The 19895-nt window shown below is 43.3% G+C and overlaps 1 protein-coding gene across 2 annotated transcripts in view; it reads left to right on the top strand.

The window, feature by feature from the left end:
• The first annotated feature begins 216 nt into the window (after positions 1-216).
• Positions 217-19895, top strand: part of ARHGEF28 (Rho guanine nucleotide exchange factor 28) — a 317255-nt gene continuing 297576 nt past the window's right edge. The window contains exon 1 of one of the 2 annotated variants that reach the window (XM_082724969.1): positions 217-940. The gene's annotated coding sequence lies outside the window, so the exon portion shown is untranslated. Of the gene's footprint in view, positions 941-1627; positions 1787-19895 lie in introns of those variants that run through there. The other variant, XM_082724974.1, reaches the window with a different exon arrangement.

The following is a 19895-nucleotide window of genomic DNA, read 5'->3' as shown; positions in this document are numbered from 1 at the left end:
TGATGTGTGGAATTATTGTATACTAAAAACAAGGGCCATTAACATGTTGATGTTTTTGCTTACCAGAAATTGGGACCCATTTTGGTTTGGTGGGTTGATTTGATTAGTCTCCAGTAGACATTTTATGGTTGGAATTTTTTTGTTTGTTTGTTTTTAAATTTTTATTTATTTATTTGACAGAGATCACAAGTAGGCAGAGAGAGAGAGAGAGAGAGAGGAGAAAGCAGGCTCTCTGCTTGAGCAGAGAGCCCAATGAAGGGCTCGATCCCAGGACCCTGAGATCATGACATGAGCCGAGGGCAGAGGCTTTAACCCACTGAGCCACCCAAGCGCCCCTGTTTGTTTGTTTTTGAAAAGAATATTATTGTTTTAATCTTGAGTATCTTGAAGTCTTGCCATGGGCAGGATCTTTTTTTTTTTTTTAAATTTTTTATTAAAGGCAGTGCCCGAGGCCAAGTCTAGGGTTCATCCCCTTGCGAAATAGAAGTGACAAGGACTGCAGCTTGGGGTAGGAGTGCGATCCGGTTTGGGGCGCCCAATTATGAAGGCAGAATGCCAGACCTTTGCCTTGGAGCAGGGCTAAGCACTTCGGAGGCGGACCGGTGTTGTTTCGCTATCTTCCTCAGGAGCTCTACCAGCGAAGTGGGTGCGACAAGGTGAGGCTGAGAAGCGGGAGAGGTGTTGCAGAAGGCCGGGTAGGCATGCTCCTTTCTGGCTGGTGGTCTCAGTGGCCAGCTTCGTGGAGCCAAATCCCTGTGCGGGTCCTGTGGGTGGCAGGTCTTCACAGGAAAAACAGAGACTCAGGGTACTCTCGAGAAAAGTCATTTTGGTAATTTCGCCTTTCAAGGTGGTCTGCAGTCTGTGTTTTGAAGGCCTGGCTGACGGAGAAGCTTCTCTGCTTGGGGTTACCATCAGTGGAACCGGAAAAGCGCACTGGATGGTAAGGGAGTCCCTCCTACGCTGTTTTTCCTTGTAAAAACAGGTTAGGATTTTCCTGAAAATTTCTTCAGTTATGAGGACGTGTAGGGGGAGCTACTTGCATGCACAAGCCCGAAGAGAATGAGGGTCCCACGGCTCTGGGACAGAGGGCCGGGAACCTCGAGCATCCAGAGGGCGTCTTATTTATCAGTCACCCTTGGGCCACGTTCTGTCACCGGTGTGGTGGCTTTTAGTTGCGAACAGGCTCAGCCTCCCTCGGGCATGGCCAACTCCTTTCAGAAAGGGGCAGGCCACCGCTTCCTCAGACGGCGCCAAGGCGAGGCCCATGGGGGCCTGGGGAACGCAGGCGCCGCAACCGGGACAAGACCTCGCCCTCCTCGGGCCCCGTAGGGCCGCGCGGGTCTCCGCCCGTCTCTGAGCCCCGGGACGGGGAGCAAGGGCAGCCGAGGCGCGCCGGGAGGGGGCTGGCGGAGGCAGCGCGGTCGGGCCGCTTCAGGTTTCGTCCTGGAGCCGGTGGCGGGCGCGGCGGCGGGCGGGCCTGGCCATGTGATGCCGCGGCCGGGAGGTGAGCAGGCGGGGATCCAGTGGCAGCCGGCAGGCGCGGCGGGAGCGGGGGCGGCCGGAGCTGCGGGCGCAGCGGGCCGGCTCCGGGAGCGCGCCCGCGGCTCCGCCCCCTCCGCGTTGGCCCCAGCCTTGCGGCCGCCGGGCGTTGGCAGCTTCGGCGAGAGCCTTCCCGGCCCTGGGCGGCGGCGGCGGCGGACCTGGGCGCGTTCCAGACGCCCTCGGGCAGGGCGCGGGGCGCAGCGCCTCGCTGGGGTTCCGGAGGCTGTGGGGGCCCTAGCTCCAGGTAGGTGCTCTTCAGGGTTCCATCCCCCGCGTCTCTCTGTAGCTCAGGCAGAAAAGTTTGTTCCCTTCGCCTGAGTTCTCTGTCCCAGAAATACTCTCTCCAGGGTACTGGGGGACGCGAGGGACAGCTGAGGTGGACAGGTGGGTGCTGCTGTGGCTTCCGTGGCGAGAGGGATGGCCGCCGCCTCCGGGTCCCTCGGGGACAGCAACAAGTGCAAAGGGTTGCACAGTCCAGAGCGGCGGCGGCGGCAGCTGCGGAGCGTGGGGTCGCTCGCGTTGCGCGGCCGGGAGCGCACAGAGAAGGCGGCGGTCCCTCTCCTTGCAGCCCCCGCCGACTCCGCTATACAGGGTCCCGGGATGGGCGGGTGGAGGGAAAATTCCCCCAAGGAAATGCACCCTTGCAGTGGAGAAGAGGGTGTCTCGAAAGCTGGTTCCCCATTGGTGTCTCGCCTCTGGCGTGAGGGTTCTAGGTGGGGCTGGGCCCCCCCAGAGAGCAGACCGAGCTCATGGTACCCGCACTATCCCTTCTTTTCTGTGGAGATATTTGCTCGTGTTTTCAAAGGAATCTGTAGTTACTTGATTAGGAGGAGGCAGTCGGCATTCCGTCGGATCTTACTCTTAGGGATTCATTTGCCCTTTGAATACCTGGGATGTGGGTGAAAGGTACCCTAACCTTCTCGTGCTAAAAGTTTCCTTAGGGGTCATGATGATGGCCTTGTGCTCGGCCAAGGAGGCATCCTTTTCTGTCGAGGCTGTGTGGAAGCTGGGTGCTGAGACCGCCTTGGAAACCTAGCTCTGGTTTCCCAGACGCCAATTAGATTTCCAGGAGAGAATCCATCTGCCTCCCTAGGCACCCACAGCGTCCCCCTATTGGTTACAGCGGGGTGGGTCGAGGAAAGGCAGCAACATCTGTGTTTGCGCAGCTTCCTCTCTTTGACCCCTGCCTGGGTCTGGACAAATCCCTGCAGACCCGGAATTACAGAGGTTTACCACCAGACCCGCGGCAACTGGGTAAGAAAGGAAAAAACAAAAAACCAAATCTTAAACAAAACAAGGACAATAACCAAAAGCTCTCATCTTTTATGGTCCCAGGGGGGTCTCTCGTTTTCTGAAGCGATGCCATCCTGTGTTCTTAGGCCCTGAAGCTGTCAGGGAAAGCGAAATCCTGTTTCCACAGCAAAAACAGAGACCTGTCTTACTAGGTTTTGTAGGTTGTCCGTTGCACATGACAGTCCAAGTACCGTGATATCCCGCAAGGTTTCTAGATATATTTTGGGTTTTACATATATTCTTAAAACATCTTTGTATTTGCCTCCTCTTCATTCACGGCAGAGCTAACTCCTTTGGAGTATTTGGAGGATAAGAAATGAGTACTGCAAAAACCCTTGGAATTTCTTTCTACAACGTAGTATTTCAATACTATGAACACTGCAGTGAACTTTTTGTGGGATTATTATGCTCATTTAACTTTGATTAAATAGGAATTTGGATCACCTCAGACCTCAAGTTTAGTGGGTAGGGAAACTGAGGCACGCAGGTAGCTGCTGGGTATGTGACTGGAATGTCCTGGCTCATATTAGAACGGAGAACAGAGAATTAGTGTTTGTTCTGCTTTGGACTGCTTTCTTCCTTGTAACAACCATATAACCTGGCCAACCAAGAACAGGTTATGTAACAGGTGTCATTAGACTTTCCTTTGAAGCACCTGTCCTGCCTTTAAGTTTAGAAACACTTAAAAGAGGAAAATGGTAAATAAGGCTCGATGAAATTTCATCAGGGGCCTCATGTGGGGTTCACATTTTTTTTTTTTTTAAATCATGTGAGTACTGCAGAAGAATTTAGAATATTTTCTCATTGTACTTTTCTGAGAAAGTTCTGTGGTGGCTCAGACAAATTAGGCAGAAATTGCAGGTGAGTTCTGATACATGGCCTTTACTATATGCTATATGGGAAAGGGAAAAGTACTCTAAATGGGTATTAAAACTGGAATACGGGTGCCTGGGTCGTTTAGTCAGTTGAGTGTCTGCCTTTGGCTCAGGTCATGTTCCTGGGATCCTGTGATTGAGCTCTCTGCTCGTGGGGAGCTTGCTTCTCCCTCTCTCAGCTCAGTGCTCTCAGCTCAGTGCTCTCTCTCACTCTCTGTCAAATGAATAAATAAAATCTAAAAGATAGGCAGAGCGGCAGGCAGAGGGAGAGGGAGAAACAGGTCCCTCACTGAGCAGAGAGCACGATGTGGGGCTTGATCCTTGGACTCTGGGGTCATGACCTGAGCTGAAGGCAGATGCTTAACCAACTGAACCACCCAAGTGTACCAATAAATAAAATCTTAAAAAAAAAAAACCCAAACCCTGGAATACAATACTTATATAAGTCATTGTGTTCAAAAGTAAATACTCTGTTGGTACTTAAGCTCTAACGTAAAGTCTGGTCAGAGTTTATGATGAGTAGACTCCGCAGAAAAATGGATGCTATAAATATTGGAAAACCTTTTATGATTGGGGCTTGGCTACCATGGTACTGCCAAATAACTCTGGTAGAGGATGGTAGAACCCAAATTACTCTCCAGCTCCTAGGCTGACTAATTTTATTATGCTTTAATTTACTGATAAGCTAGGATCTAATTGCTTGTAGGTTTTATCTAATAACATTTGTACTTAGATTGCTTTAGCCGAACAGAGAAGCTATAGGATAATTCTTTCATGTGACTTTGATACAAAGAGATGGATCAGGTTGGGTAATTGCTATTTTGGGTTCTAAATTTCTGTTGATTTCAGATCTGAGGCATTACTTTTTCTGATTTTAGAGTTTTTAGGATCTGTTGCATTTTCTTTTTTTTTTTAAGATTTATTTATTTGAAAGAGAGTAATGCACATGAGCTCACTGTTGTTGGGGGTGGAGGGTAGTGTAGAAGGAGACGGGGACACAGAATCCTAAGCAGATTCCCTATTGAGTGCAGAACCCTTGCCGGACTTGATCCCAGGACCCTGAGATCATGACCTGAGCCGAAATCAAGAGTCGGAGGCTTAACTGACTGAGCCACCATCTGAGCACCATCTGTTACATTTGACTGGGCTTTTGCACACTTGACACTAAGACATGTGACTGGTAAAATGCCAGTACCTTTATATGATAGAGCATCTTAATCAACTGTAATTTTTTCCTTAATTTGATCTTGGCACAGTAGTAATTTGCTTATTTCTGCCATTACTGCCATTACTGTTCCTGGACTACTTCTCCTGGATAACCAAGGTAATGAGATTTGACATGATTTTTTAAATGAGGGAAAGCAAAAACGTCATGTAATTGAATATTGGGCATTTGTTCCAGTGATCTTCATTGTGAACCCTTATGTCAAATGGATTTTTATTCTTCAGAGGTGAAATTTTCCTTAAATTTTCCCTCAATCTGAAGTTTTACTTGTGTAAGAAATTACTGTGAAAGTAGTTTCTTGAAAAACAAACCTTGTATGTGTGAGTGAAGCCCAGCAGAGGTGGAGATGGGCCATGACATGTTTGCTTTTCTTGGTATCATGTCCTGAAGAGACCCTCTAAACCAGCCTATTTCACGTGGCAGATTTTGAGAGGTGTGCCCATGACCATTTTACTTCAAACACACTTAAAATGTTAACTAACTGTTGAAATATACAGACCTTCCCTTACTATGTTAATCAAGAGATAAATTGCCTGTTAATGAAGTCATGGTTTAGCTCCCAGTTTCACTGGCAAACACAAGTTACCATGCCTTTTGTGGCTTAAAGCCTGTTCCTTTTCTTCCATTGCTTTACAACTTAAAGAAATTCTTTTAAAAGTGTAACAAAGTGAATCACAGTGGGGACCCTGGAGCCATACTGTCAGACAGCGCCAGTTCTGTCCTGGCTGTGTGACCTCTCTCTACCTGTGGTTTTCCTTTGGTGCGATGGGGATAGTCATTAGAACCTGCCCGATTAGGTTGTTTTGAAGATTCAGTGAGTTCGTTTACAGAGAGCCTCTAGAAGTGCCGGACAGAAAGTAAGTTGTAGAAAATGTTAGTGGTTATGTTTATAACAAACGGAAAATACGCAATTAGAGTTTTAGCTTTAGCAGGTTTTTCTGGTTTTAGAAGGCAATGGGAGGTCAGTAGGAAAAGAACACTAGACTGGGAGTCAAGTGATCTCCCAACTGTGTGACCCTGGACAAGTGTGACCCCTCTTGGGGTCTCCATTTCCTCCTCTGGTAAAGCAGATTAGACTGGATAGTCTCTAAGGCCCACCAAACCTTATATTGTAAACTAATGAAATTTGGAAGGTGGGCATTTGTCAACTCAGCCTTTTTATCTTGGGCAACACTGCCAGGAAGGTCCTGTCCACAGAGTTGGTACAGTACTTGCAGTGGCTGCTGAGCATTTTGTTGGGATTATGGACTATTAAGACCATTAACCTACCTCAACTTGCTCACCAGCTAGTCATCAGGTTGAAATGACTGAGCTATCTTTCTGGACTTAGTCCAGAAAGATTTCACACATGAGAGTCTAGATCTCATGCATGCAGGTCATAGGTTACCCTGCTCCCTGTATTCTGAGGCGCTCCCCATGTTTAAAAGGGGTGGTGTAGTCCTAGGAAGCCAAGAGGCAAGCTGGCTGGTGTTTTCTGAATTTCACAATAAAAATTCTGTGCCTGATTGTGTACCTCACCATTAGCCTTAACAGAGACACTGTGACCAGACGGACTTGCAACAGAGGAGGTTCTAAGAACTTAAAAGTATTGGTGAAAATCAAGAGGTTTCCATTGGGGCAAATTTCTGTCTTCTGTGGCCCCTTCCCATTGTTTGTTTGCGTTATCTTCTGGTTTTTGTCTTTTTCCCTTCTTTGTCCAGCCTCCTGGTGCTGTGTGACAGGTATTGGTTTGAAATGGTATGAGGTGCTCAGTGATTGAAGTTATGGGCTCCTCACTTTGAGATCCAACCCAGGATTCCAAGTGTGATGGTTTGGTGGAATCATCTGGATTTAGAATCTCCGATTGGGCCTGGCCTTTTTGAAAAAGGTGATATGACTGGGCTTGCTAACTACTTCTGGAAGCTTGAGATGTTTCTGGCATTCTACATTTGAAAGTATTCTGGAAAGAGTAACATTTGGTTTTTCTCATGGACCACTTTGTCCCTATGGGCATGTCACCTGTCCTTGTGAACCCTCTGCTTAACTACAAATAATAACTACCTATGGACTAGGCTGTATACTTGCTAACCTCTGTGACCTCATGTTTGGTCTCTCTTCCTTTCTACCTAAAATCTATTGCAGTCTTCAAAGCAAGATCAAGCATGCTTCTGAAACCTTTGACCAACTTTCCCTTCTGAACTCATTAATATATTGCTGGTCCCTCTGATTCATCATTGATCACCTGACTCCGCTTTCATTATGCGTTCCTGTGTGTTAGTATTGACTTTCCAGCTTAGCCGTAAGCTCACTGAAAGCAGGAACCCTGACTCAGGCTACTGCGCAGGGTGCTTAGATCAGAATATGCACATGTTTGTTGATAATTTTGTGGTCATGTCAACAAGTCCTTTTAATTCACAGCAAAGGCTAATGGCAGTGTTTCCTGTGTAGTGGGTATGGGTTTCATTGGAAGATGTTGGTTTGCAGGAGAAGAAAGGTAAAGGTTGCCCAGGAGGTTAGATGACTAGTCCTTCTCAGATGTAAATGGTCAGTTCCACAGGCAATGTTAGAAATTGTATGCTCAGTCTGGGAAAATGAATGCAGTTCTTGACTAGAGTTAGAGCTTTAGGATTGAGAGAAAGCTGAAAGTTTTCTTTTAGTTTCTAGCAGATACTCAGTCCCCTTGTGTAGCATACTTATGAATATTTGACCACTTGAATACGGCTCTTGAATACGTGGAGTGATGGGGAGCTAATACCATAAAGATACCCCGACTTATCTTTTTCCCCTCTCAACTTGATTGATAAATATAAACGTATATATTTAGAGTGTCCACTGTGATGATTTGATACATATGTTGGGGAATGAGTATCAAGATCAAGAGAGTAAATCATTATGTCATCTAGTTAAGTTCTTTGAGTATGTGGTGTGAATGTTTAAGATTGACTCTCAGTAACTTGAAAGTATGCAATACTGTATTAACTATAGTTACCATGTGGGATATTAGATCCTCAGAACTTACTGTTATAGGTCAAAAGGTATAAAATTTGAGTTCCATCTTTAAGTTTCCTCATTTCTGCCAGCCCCTGACCACCACCACTGTTACTAGGAAATTAGGTTTGTGTGTTTTTTAAAAAATACTTATTTATTTGACAGAGAGACACAGTAACAGAGAGAGAGAGAGAGAGAGTGCTCGAGAGAGCAAGTGCTCAAGCAGGAGGAGTGGGAGAGGGAGAAGCAGGCTTCCTGGCAAGCGTGGAGCCCAGTGAGGGGCTGGATTCCAGGACTCTGGGTTCATGACCTGAGCCAAAGGCAGATGCTTAACAACTGAGCCACCCAAGCGCCCTGTGTTTTTTTTAATTTTTTTTAAAGATTTTACTTGTTTGAGAAAGAGAGGCTGCGAGCAGGGGGAGGGGCAAAAGAGAGGGAAAAGCAGACTCTCCCGCTGAACATGGAGCCTGATGTGAGTCTCGATCAGAGGGCCCTGAGATCATGATCTGAATTGAGGGCAGATGATTAACGACTGAGCCACCCAGGTGCCCTTCATTGTAGTTTTGACTTGCCTTTCCCTGCTAAGTGATGTTGAGCACCATTTCATGTACTTATTGGCTATTTGTGTATCTTCAGAAAATGTCTATTCAGATCTTTTGAACATTAAAAAAAAAAGATTTTATTGATGTGGGGGACACCTGGGTGTCTCAGTTGGTTAAGCATCTGCCTTCAGCCCATATCCTGATCCTGGGGTCCTGAAACTGAGCCCCACATTGGACTCCCTGTTCAGCAGGAAGCCTGCCTCTCCCTCTGCCTCTCCCTCCAGTTGTGCGAGCTCTCTCTCAAATAAATAAAATCTCTCTCTCTCTCTCTCTTTTTTCTTTTTTTTTTTAAGATTTTATGTATTTATTTATTTGTCAGAGAGAGAGAGAGGAGGCAGGCAGAGGGAGAAGCAGGCTTTGTGCTGAGCAGGGAGCCCAGTGTGGGGCTCAGTTGCAGGACCCTGGGATCAGGACATAAGCTGAAGGCAGACGTTTAACTGACTGAGCCACCCAGGTGTCCTGGGATATTCTGTCATTCTATAGGGTTTTTTCCATGTGCAAAAACTTTTGGGGTTGACAGATATCCTTTTTTTTTTTTCCTTCCTTTTTTTTTGCTTTTGTGGCTCTTGTTTTGGTGTCTTATCCAAAAATCTTCACCAAGACTGATGTAGATAGGGGGAAACAAAGGCATAAGGAAACACAGATAAAATTAAATGTCCATATAACCTGCAGCCCATTGACAAATACTTAAGGCAGGTGGAGTATAATGTTTCTCCAGGAACCTCCTAACTGTCTTAATGTTAACGCCTTCCAAGACAGAAAAGCAATCTTAGTTTGACAATAGCAAGGCCTCGCACATCCTCGAGTCCTCTTTAGCATATGAAAATCCTCTGGAACTTCCCTTATCTTTCCCTCCATCCCAGAGTGTATAATCAGTTGCTCCACTTAATCCTGGGGCAGTGGGCAGCCGCTCTTTTTTTCTTAAACTCTTATTTGTTTGAAAGAGAAGAGAACACAAGGGGTGGGATGTTGGGGAGAAGGAGGCTCCTGAAGCGGTGGGGCTGGATCCCATGACCATGGCTTCATGACCAGAGCTAAAGGCAGACTCTGAACCCTCTGAGCCACCCAGGTGCCCTGGCAGTACCTCCTTCTGCCCACGGGTCCTGTCCCCGTGCTTTAATAAAAGTACCATTTTGTACCAAAGGCATCTCAAGAATTCCTTCTTGGTCATCTGTACTGGATCCCACCAAATCTCACCAAAAAACATTCAAAAATGACATCAGAGAGTTAAGGAGCTGTTTCCCCTATATTTTCTTGTAGGAGCTTTATGGCTTCTTGCAATTCATTTTGAGTTAGTTTTTGTGTGTGGTTTGAGATCGTGGTCCAGTTTTTCTTTGTGGTTTGTTGGTTTCTCCAACACCGTTTATCCTAGAGACTCTCCTTTCCCCATTGTATGTTCTGGAGTCCTTTGTTGTAAACAAACTGACCTTATAAGCTTGGGTTTTTTTCTGGGATCCCTGTGCGATTGATCTACATGTCTTTTTGTACCAATACTATATTATTTGAGTGACTCTAGCTTTTTTTATTTAAAGATTTTATTTTAAAATAATCTCTGGCTTGGGGCGCCTGGGTGGCTCAGTGGGTTAAGCCGCTGCCTTCGGCTCAGGTCATGATCTCAGGGTCCTGGGATCGAGTCCCGCATCGGGCTCTCTGCTCAGCAGGGAGCCTGCTTCCTCCTCTCTCTCTCTGCCTGCCTCTCTGCCTACTTGTAATCTCTCTCTGTCAAATAAATAAATAAAAAAAAATCTTAAAAAAAAATAAAATAATCTCTGGCTCAATTGTACAAACCCCAGATCAACAGTTGCACACTTTACTCACTGAGGCAGACAGGCGCCCCTGAATGACTACAGTTCTGTAATGTAGTGAGTGTTCAAGAGTGTGACCCCTCCAGCATTGTGGTTCTAAGATTGCTTTGGCTATCAGGGTCTTTGTGGTTTCATACAAACTTCAGAATAGTTTTTTCTTTGCTTTGCCTTTTTTTTTTTTTAATTTTTAAAATTTTTTTGAGAAATGCTATTGGAATTTTGAGGGGGATTACGTTGACTCCATGGATGGCTCTGGGTAGTGTGGACATTACCAGTATATTGACAACATTAATTCTTCAGCTCTGTGAACAAGGATATCATATTTGTTTTAATTTTTTTGTCAAAGTCTTACAATTTTTGAAATATAGATATTTCACTTTCTCATTGAGATTATTCCTATATGTTTTTTTTTGGTGCTATTGTATATGGGATTTTTTTTTCTTCCGGTAATTAGTTTTTAGTGTATAGAAATGCAGCAGGCTGTATTTTGTACTCTACAAATTTACTGAACTTAATCAGTTTTTGTATTTTGTTTTTTGTTTATTGTTTTCCGTGAGTTTTTTTCATATAGTCCTTTAGGATTTTCTTTTTTTTTTCTTTTTCTTTCTTTCCTTCCTTCTTTCTTTCTTTCTTTGACACACAGAGATCCCAAGTTGGCAGAGAGGCAGGCAGAGACAGGGCAGAAAGCAGGCTCCCTGCTGAGCAGAGAGCCTGATGTGGGGCTCCATCCCAGGACCCTGAGATCATGACCTGAGCCGAAGGCAGCGACTTTAATCCACTGAGCCACTCAGGCGCCCTGTCCTTTAGGATTTTCTATAACAAGATTGTGACATTTACTATTTTACTTCATCCTTTTTATTTGAGTGCCTTTTTTTCCTCTTGCCTAACTATTGTAGATACGATTTTCAGTACTTACGTTAGATAGGAGTGAAAATCATGGGCATCCTTGGTTTGTTCTTGATTTTGAAGGGGAAAGTTTTCAACATTTTACTGTTGAGTATGGTGTTAGCTGTGGGTTTGTTATATATATTGCTTTTATTATGTTGAGGTGTATGTTCCTTCTGTATCCAGGTTGTTGAGAGTTTTTATGAAAGTTTGCTGAATTTTATCAAATGCTTTCTTTGAATCTTTTGAGACAGGTTTTCTTCTATTAATGTATCATAGTTATTGATGTTTTAAATGTGTTTATCACTATTTATAGAAATAGTGTTTTTTTAAAAAGATTTTATTTATTTATTTAACAGAGATGGATCGCAAGAAGGCAAAGAGACAGGCAGAGAGAGAGAGAGAGAGGGAGAGGAGGAAGCAGGCTCCCTGCTAAGCAGAGAGCGCGATGCAGGACTTAATCCTAGGACACTGGGAACATCAACTGAGCCAAAGGTAGAGGCTTTAACCCACTGAGCCACCCAGGTGGTCCGAAATAGTGCTTTTCTTAGAAATTCTTAGAAGTGGTTTGCTGGGGCACCTGGGTGGCATCTGCTTTCAGCTTTCAGCTCAGGTCATGGTCCTGGGGTCCTGGGATAGAGCCCCACATCAGGCTCCCTGCTCAGTGGGGAGTCTGTTTCTCCCTCTCTGGTTCACCCCCCCATGCTTTCTTAAATAAACAAATAAAAAAAATAAAAATTAAAAAAAAAGTGTTTTTGCTGCATCCCATAAGTTTTAATACGATCTATTAATAATGTTTCTCCAAATATTTTATTTCCTTTTTCATTTCTTTGACCTACCGGTTGTTCAGAAGTGTGTTATAATTTATATTTATTGTGATTTTTCTCTCCCCACCTCCAACTTTCTTCCTTTTAACTGATACCTAGCTTTGTACCTGTGTTTGGGTATGATACTTGATATTTCATTGTCTTATATTTGTTAGGACAGGTTTTCTTTTTTAAATGTTCTATTCTGCTGTTGAATGGAATGTTTGTATATGTAGGTCCATTGACCTGCAGTGTACTTCAAGTTCGCTATTTCCTTATTGATTTTTCTGTCTGGATGATCTATCCATTGTTGGAAATGGGTTATTGAAGTACCTGGTGTTACTGCTTTGCTGTCTATTTCTGCCTTCAGATCTGTTAATTTAATATTTAGTTTTTTAATATTTAGGTTTGTGCCTGGGTGGCTCAGTTGGTTAAGCGACTGCTTTCAGCTCGGGTCATGGTTTTGGAGTCCCAGGATCAAGTCCTGCATCAGGTTCCCTGCTCAGTAGGGAGTCTGCTTCTCCCTCTGACCTTCTCCCCTCTCATGCTCTCTCTCTGTCTCTCTGTCAAATAAATAAATAAAATATTTTAAATATTAAAAATAAAAATATTTAGGTTTTCTAAAGTAGGTACACTATAATAGTTAAATTGTCTTGATGAATAGACCTCTCTCATTGTATAATGACCTTATTTGCCTCTCGTTATAACTTTTGCCTTAAACTTTGTGTATTAAGTATAGTGATCCATGTTCTCTTCTAATTTCCATTTGTGTGGAGTATTTTTCTATCCTTGCCTCTTAGTCTATGAGTGTTCTTAAAGGTTAGTGAATCTTTCAGGCAGCTACAGTTGGGTTTTGTTTTTTTGGATGGGGGCGGGGGGTGAGGGTCCATCAGCTTCTCTTTGTCTATTAGTTAAAACCATTTTCATTTAGCATGATGTAATGTCCTTATTTCAATGTGATGTCCTTTTTCTATGTAATATAAAGTCCCTATTGACTTTCACTTAATTGCTTTGTGATTATTTTGTAGATCCTTTTTTTCCCTTCCTCTCATGTTGTCCCTCTAGGTGAATTAATGAAACTTTCTGGGGTTCTCCTACTGACCTTTACCCTGCATGGTGAAATCCCTTTGGGGGATTGTTTTTGGTGCCAAGCTACTGTGAACTGGCAGAGTGGAATGACTCAGGTAGGGTGTTTCCTGTGTTCCTGCTATGTGACCAGCCTCCATTTTTTTTTTTAGCTTCATAAAGTGTATGTATGTATGTGTGTATTTTTAATGGTTTTTAATTGAGAGAAAGAGAGAGAGCATAAGCTGGGGGGAGGAACAGAGGGAGAGGAAGAAGCACACTCCCCACCAGCAGGGAGCCCTATGCAGGGCTTGATCCCAGGACCCTGAGATCATGACCTGAGCCTAAGGCAGACGCTTAACTGACTGAGCTACAAAGGCCTGCCTATCTCCATAATATTTCTGTTGCTTTTCATTGTAGTGCAGAACTTTGCTAGAGCTATCTTTATTGGTTTGTAGTTGTTTGATGTTTCATTGTTGGGGGGATGAATGTTGGGACCGACCTCTTAGTTCTCTATTCTGCTGATATCATGCCTCACCGCTCCTCCCCCCCAGAGGTGTATCTTTGGAAAGGTTAAGGTATTACACTTAATAAGGAGGAGAATTGTTTTTATCATAGTTTGCCGATGAGAGGCCATTCTGAACAATTTACTTTCATGAGAGCCCCTTAGATTGATTGATTGCTTTTTAAAGAGTATTTATTTATTTGTCAGAGAGAGCACACAAGCAGGGAGAGGGATAGGCAGAGGGAAAAGCAGGCTCTCTGCTGAACAAGGAGCCTGGTGTAGGACTTGATCCCAGAACCCTGGGATAATGACCTGAGCCTAAGGCAGATGCTTAACTGACAGAGCCACTCAGGGGCCCATTTAGCCCCTTATATTTAAAAAACCTTACATATCCTGCCTTTAAGTCTTCTTCTTCTTTTTTAAGATTTTATTTTTTTATTTGACAGAGATCACAAGTAGGCAGAGATGCGGGCAGAGAGAGAGAGGGGAAGCGGGCTCCCTGCTGAACAGAGAGCCCGATGCGGGACTCAATCCCAGGACCCTGGGATCCTGATCCGAGCCGAAGGCAGAGGCTCAACCCGCTGAGCCACCCAGGCACCCCTAAGTCTTTTAATTTGGAAAAGAAAACATTTTCATCTTTTGTTAAGTGACAGGATTTTGAATCCTCTCACTACCCCTGGATACTGAACATATTCTAATTTGCTGTATTCTTAAAGTGTAGTCCTCTCAGATGGTGTGGGACAGCACAGAGCATGGTAGAACCATTCGAACTCTTGCTTAATACCCCCTCCCCCCCCAACCTTCTACCTTCTAGGAAAGCAGTAGAGCCTCAGGGTTAGCGTGATAGCTGCAAATGAACTTGAGGAGTCTCAGGGTTCTGTTACTTCCTACCTTGTCCTGGATAAATCACCTAACCTTTAGCCAACCTTTTTAGCTCTTTTTCTCATAGCATTGTTAGATGGATTCCATAAGATAGTCTGTGGGAAGTGCGTAGCACAGAACCGGGAATAGAATAATTACTCAAGTGAAGGCATTTGAATTATGGTACTTCTAAGTAGTATTAATGACTCTTGATGGTCAGTCATCTAAAAAATTACCAAGTTTGATTATTTAATTTTTTTTTTAAACACATGCTGCACTGAGCCCCATCTCTTCTTTTACAGACCTTTATAGTGGGTTTTTTAGTCCTAGGACTGGAACTGAGTTTCTCAGATTTATCTTCCTGCCTTTAGCCTTTTGCTGTAACTTTTCCAAGTATTAGATTGTTAAACTTATTCACTTCTCCTTTTAGTTTCAAGTTTTGCACAGGTCTGATAGGCATTTCTTTAATTTTTTTTTTTTAAGATTTTATTTATTTATTTGACAGAGAGAAATTACAAGTACACTGAGAGGCAGGCAGAGATAGAGAGAGAAGGAAGCAGGCTCCTTGCCGAGCAGAGAGCCCGATGGGGGACTTGATCCCAGGACCCTGAGATCATGACCTGAGCCGAAGGCAGCAGCTTAACCCACTGAGCCACCCAGGCGCCCCTCTTTAATGTTTTAATGAAAAAAAATAACACTCTTATGTAGGCTAAGGTCCTAGTTCTGAAGACAAGGTAATTTGGTGCATCTGTACACATTTCTGATTGATGTTTGCCAATTTCAGGTAGAGTTCAACTAATTACTCTTGTACTAGTATCAGATTTTTAATCTTCTGTCTTTTCATAAGGATCTATACAATACCCAACAAACCTGTATCTCTAGTATATGAAGTTAGCAGTTTAGTAATTACATTACGGAATGAGGTTATATTCTCAAGTGACTTCCTCTTGAGAGAGTTGCCACTGACTCTTCCTTGGGGCCCTCAGACCTCTAGTAGTCTGCTCTAGGACCTTGTTTAGGATCAAAATGAAATTCCTTGAATCCATAGCTTATAGAATCTGCCCTTTTGAAAAATTGGAATGAATTGTGCCCGTCTCCTGTGTGAAACCTGTCCTTTTCGACAGTTCCTGATGGATTATGGTTAGGAGACTGCATAGGATTCTTCTTCGCACATCCAAAAGCCTGGAACTTAGAGCAGCTTGATCTTTCTTATGATGGGCTTTCCACCTAAAGATATTCTTTCTCCCCTTTCCAACTGGAAATCATTTTCTTCAAAGAGGAGTCAAATTTTATTTTATTTTATTTTATTTTTAAGATTTTATTTATTTATTTGACAGAGAGAGATCACAAGTAGACAGAGAGGCAGGCAGGGAGAGAGAGGGAAGCAGGCTCCCTGCAGAGCAGAGAGCCCGACGCGGGACTCTATCCCAGGATCCTGAGATCATGACCCGAGCTAAAGGCAGCGGCTCAACCCACTGAGCCACCCAGGCACCCCAAGAAGAGACGAATTTTAAACAGAGAAGAGTTCTTTTTGTCATTCATTTCACACCAGTCTTAAGCAGATCTATGTATCCCTTCCTCCACTGTCTGGTTTAAACGTACATTGACACCGCTATACCAACTTGACCAACTGGAAGATAGCAGTGTCTGTCTTGAAGATATAGTGTCAGTATAGTTAAGTGTAGAAGCCTGTGGAAAGAGGTGCATGCTTAACTTTTTGAAACTACACTGTGTATAAACCTTCTTTCAGCTAACATCTTTCATTAAAATAGAAGTGTTTCCAAGGGCACCTGGGTGGCTGAACAGTTTAAGCCTCTGCCTTTGGCTCAGGTTGTGATCTTGGAGTCCTGGGAGGAGTCCTGGGATTGAGCCCCGCATCCCCACAGTCCTGGGATGGAGCCCTGCATCCCCTCAACGGACTATCTGCTCAGCAGGGAGCCTGTGCTTTCCCACTCTCTCTGCCTGTCCCTCTGCCTACTTGTGATCTCTCTGTCAAATAAATAAATAAAATCTTGAAAAAAAAAAGTGTTTCCAAAAAAAAAAAAAAAAAGAAAAATCCTAATTTTTAAAAAATCCTTGACTTTTGCCCCCACACCCCAACTTATGTTATTTGGGGATTTGGTTTGTTTGACATAACTCTTGACAGCATGACACTCTAATTATTTGAGGAAAAGGGGCAGGGAAGAGGGTTAAAAAAAAGCCATTCTTGGGGCACCTGGGTGGCTCAGTGGGTTAAGCCTCTGCCTTCGGCTCAAGTCATGATCCCAGGTCCTGGGATCAAGCCCCACATGGGGCTCTCTGCTCAGCAGGGAGCCTGCTTCCTCCTCTCTCTGCCTGCTTCTCTGCCTACTTGTGATCTCTGTCTGTCAACTAAATTAAATCTTAAAAAAAAAAACCATTTTTAGCTTTGTATGTGTGGAAAACCACAGAAGCCTGCCAAACAGGAGGCCTGCCTTTTGTCTTGAACCCCTAGAATGTGAAGATCTGTACGTACATCCATAGAGCGCATATCTTTTCCAAATGGGATGGAACTAATCTTTTCCAGTTGATGATGTCTATGAACTGTGATTCCTTTAGTCAGTGATTTTATTGACTGTTTTTTTTTTTTTTTAAGATTTTATTTATTTATTTGACAGAGAGAGATCACAAGTAGGCAGAGAGGCAGGCAGAGAGAGAGAGAGGAGGAAGCAGGCTCCCTGCTGAGCAGAGAGCCCCATGCGGGACTCGATCCCAGGACCCTGAGATCATGACCTGAGCTGAAGGCAGTGGCTTAACCCACTGAGCCACCCAGGCGCCCCTTATTGACTGTTAATAAAGGTGGGTGGAGGGTAGAGTTTGGAATGGGATGAAATGCTGAGGGCAGTAAGGCCCAGATGAATCATTGTATAGAAAGTGTAATCTATCTCCCTTTAATTCAGAAAAACCCCACTTTTATAAGAATCAGCTCATCTGACTTTTCAGTGTAGGCTTTCATGTACTTGCCAGGTTTGCAGTTGGTCGGAAGTTCTCAGGGATGGATTTCTCAACGTGCTTTTTATACTGGTTCCCACAGCCCCTGGCAACTTAGCAAGTTTCCTGCTGACCGCTCCTCATTTTTGGAGGCAGGAGACAACGCACACAACCTGTTCCCAATGTTTTAATAGGCTTTTAACTGATGGATTATTAAGGGGAAATAGAAGTAATTGTATGTTTTTCTTGTCACACCGAGTTGTTCAGTAAAACTTGTATTGTTTCTTTCTTTTGATTGCCAGAACTATTGATAGTGTCCTCCTTGAATATCCAAGTATTAAAAATCTTTAAAGTCTTAGCCATAGGAATTTTAATTATTCCTTCAGCAACTTGGACTGAAATAGTTTATTATGAGATGAAGTTCTCATGTCTTATTTTTTAACTTTACAAAATTTTAAAATTTTACATAAGAAGATGCAAATAATCTATTTCACATATAAATTAGGTTGTTTTTCAATAAAAATGAATAATCTATGCTTTCCTATCTACAGAAAATCTCAAAATAGCTTTTTACTTGGCTTGTCTTACAAAAACAGGAATTTTTAGTAGGGAAAACCCAACTTTATCATGAACAGTTGAAGAAAAATCACATCTTGAAGAATGCCAAGCATAATTAAAATATTGCAGAATACACCATTTTGAAAAAGAGAATAACCTGTGCCTGTCTTTTATATTTGAATCCCTCTGTCATTCTCTAGTTCCTGATGGATTATGGTTGGGAAATCAGGGTGTGTCCCTTTTGTATTAAAATAACAAGCATTTTGCCTTTTCACATTGATAGAAGGAAAATTTATCTTCATGGGCTGTTTTTTTCTTTACTGATAGCAGCAAAAATTAGAAGTAGACAAAATGTCGAGATTTAAATGAATTGAACATATTTTTTAGTGGGAGTCCAACATGACTGCTTGTGGTGTGTGCCATTCATTTTAACTCTGGTAGTAGACTCTGGGGAAGAAGAAGGTTCTTAAAAGGACTTAATCTGAGTGTAACAAAAGCCAGACCAGAAGCAGAATTTGGGTTGAAATTCTATCCCTGCCACTGACATACCAGGTAGGTCGTGTGGCCTTTTTGGGTTGCTGGTGACCTCATTCGAAACCCAAGAGTTTGAGTCAAGCCCTTCTCCATGGTGTGTCCCATTCCTAGACTTTATTTCTGTGGCATTGAAGATGGTGTCAGTTACTAACATCATGCTTGGGTCCCAGAGCACTTCATAGCACTTAGTTGGTGACATCTACATAGTTCAGGAAGTTGGGTTTGGTGATGCTGCTCACGTGTTCTATTACTGGGAGAAATACTTGCTCATACCCTGAGATTTCCCGTATTGTTGTTTATACCTCACTGCTCAGGAAGTATTTAATCAGCCAGTAATAATCCAGCAATTATTGTTAGTTGAATTCTAAGATGACTGAAAATGGATATTAATTTGACCTTAGATGAAACTTAATGTCTCTCTATATCAGTTCATCTAGACTGGGTGTAGAATATGTCCTGCATGGCTTTTTTGATAATACCAGTTTTTAGCAAAAATAAAGTTTATAATGGTTCTTTCTCTTTCCTTCCCTCTCTTTTTTCTCCTATCTTCCCCACTCTTCCTTCCTCCTACCTTCCCTACTTGTTCTCTCTCTCTTTTTTTTAAAGATTTTATTTATTTATTTGACAGAGATCACAAGTAGGCAGAGAGGCAGGCAGAGAGAGAGAGAGGAGCAGAGAGCCTGATGCGGGACTCGATCCCAGGACCCTGAGATTATGACCCGAGCCTAAGGCAACTACTTAACCCACTGAGCCACCCAGGCGCCCCTCCCTACTTGTTCTCTTAAAACTTCTTCTGATTTCACTGTTTTCCTCAAAAGGTTTGGCAAACTTCTAAAATCTCTACTATTGTATGTACTTCCTGACTAGTAATACCAGAGAAAACAAATGTATCCTCTTAAGAATGGTGATGTTTTTAAGGTATGACATTCCTTCTCATTTTCAGTGAATCTCATGGTAAAGGTAACTTGTTGGTGTTTTCGAAATTGGACATGATTCTGTTGAGGATCTTCCTTGGTGAATATAGGGGCTCTAAATCTTCAGGAGTTCTTTTCAAAGTGTTGGCACTCAGGAGTGTTGGAGAGTTATGCTTGAGTTTTGAGCCTTCACTGAACTGAGTTTAGTACTCAGTAACAGTTCATTACTACAAGGCAGGCACATACTGGGTGTTGGAAGCTTAGGGTAAGAGCTTGGAAGGAGCATTTGCGGAACTCATGGTGCAGCCCATTCAACGGCATTAATGCAAATAAATATGCTGTGGTGTGAGATAGTATGGGCAGGCGATCTCAGCAGTCTAAGTGAAGCCATTTTTCTGGGACCCATACCTAGTATGATGGGGACCAAAGTAATGTCTAGTGTTCCTGCTTTTCCATTGTTCTAGATCTATATTGTGAATATGTATCTGCTTTGGTGATACTGAAAATTA

This window comes from Mustela nivalis (assembly GCF_964662115.1).
Source record: "Mustela nivalis genome assembly, chromosome: 3".
Taxonomy (NCBI): Eukaryota; Metazoa; Chordata; class Mammalia; order Carnivora; family Mustelidae; genus Mustela; species Mustela nivalis.
This window is presented reverse-complemented; position numbering and strand designations above follow the sequence as displayed.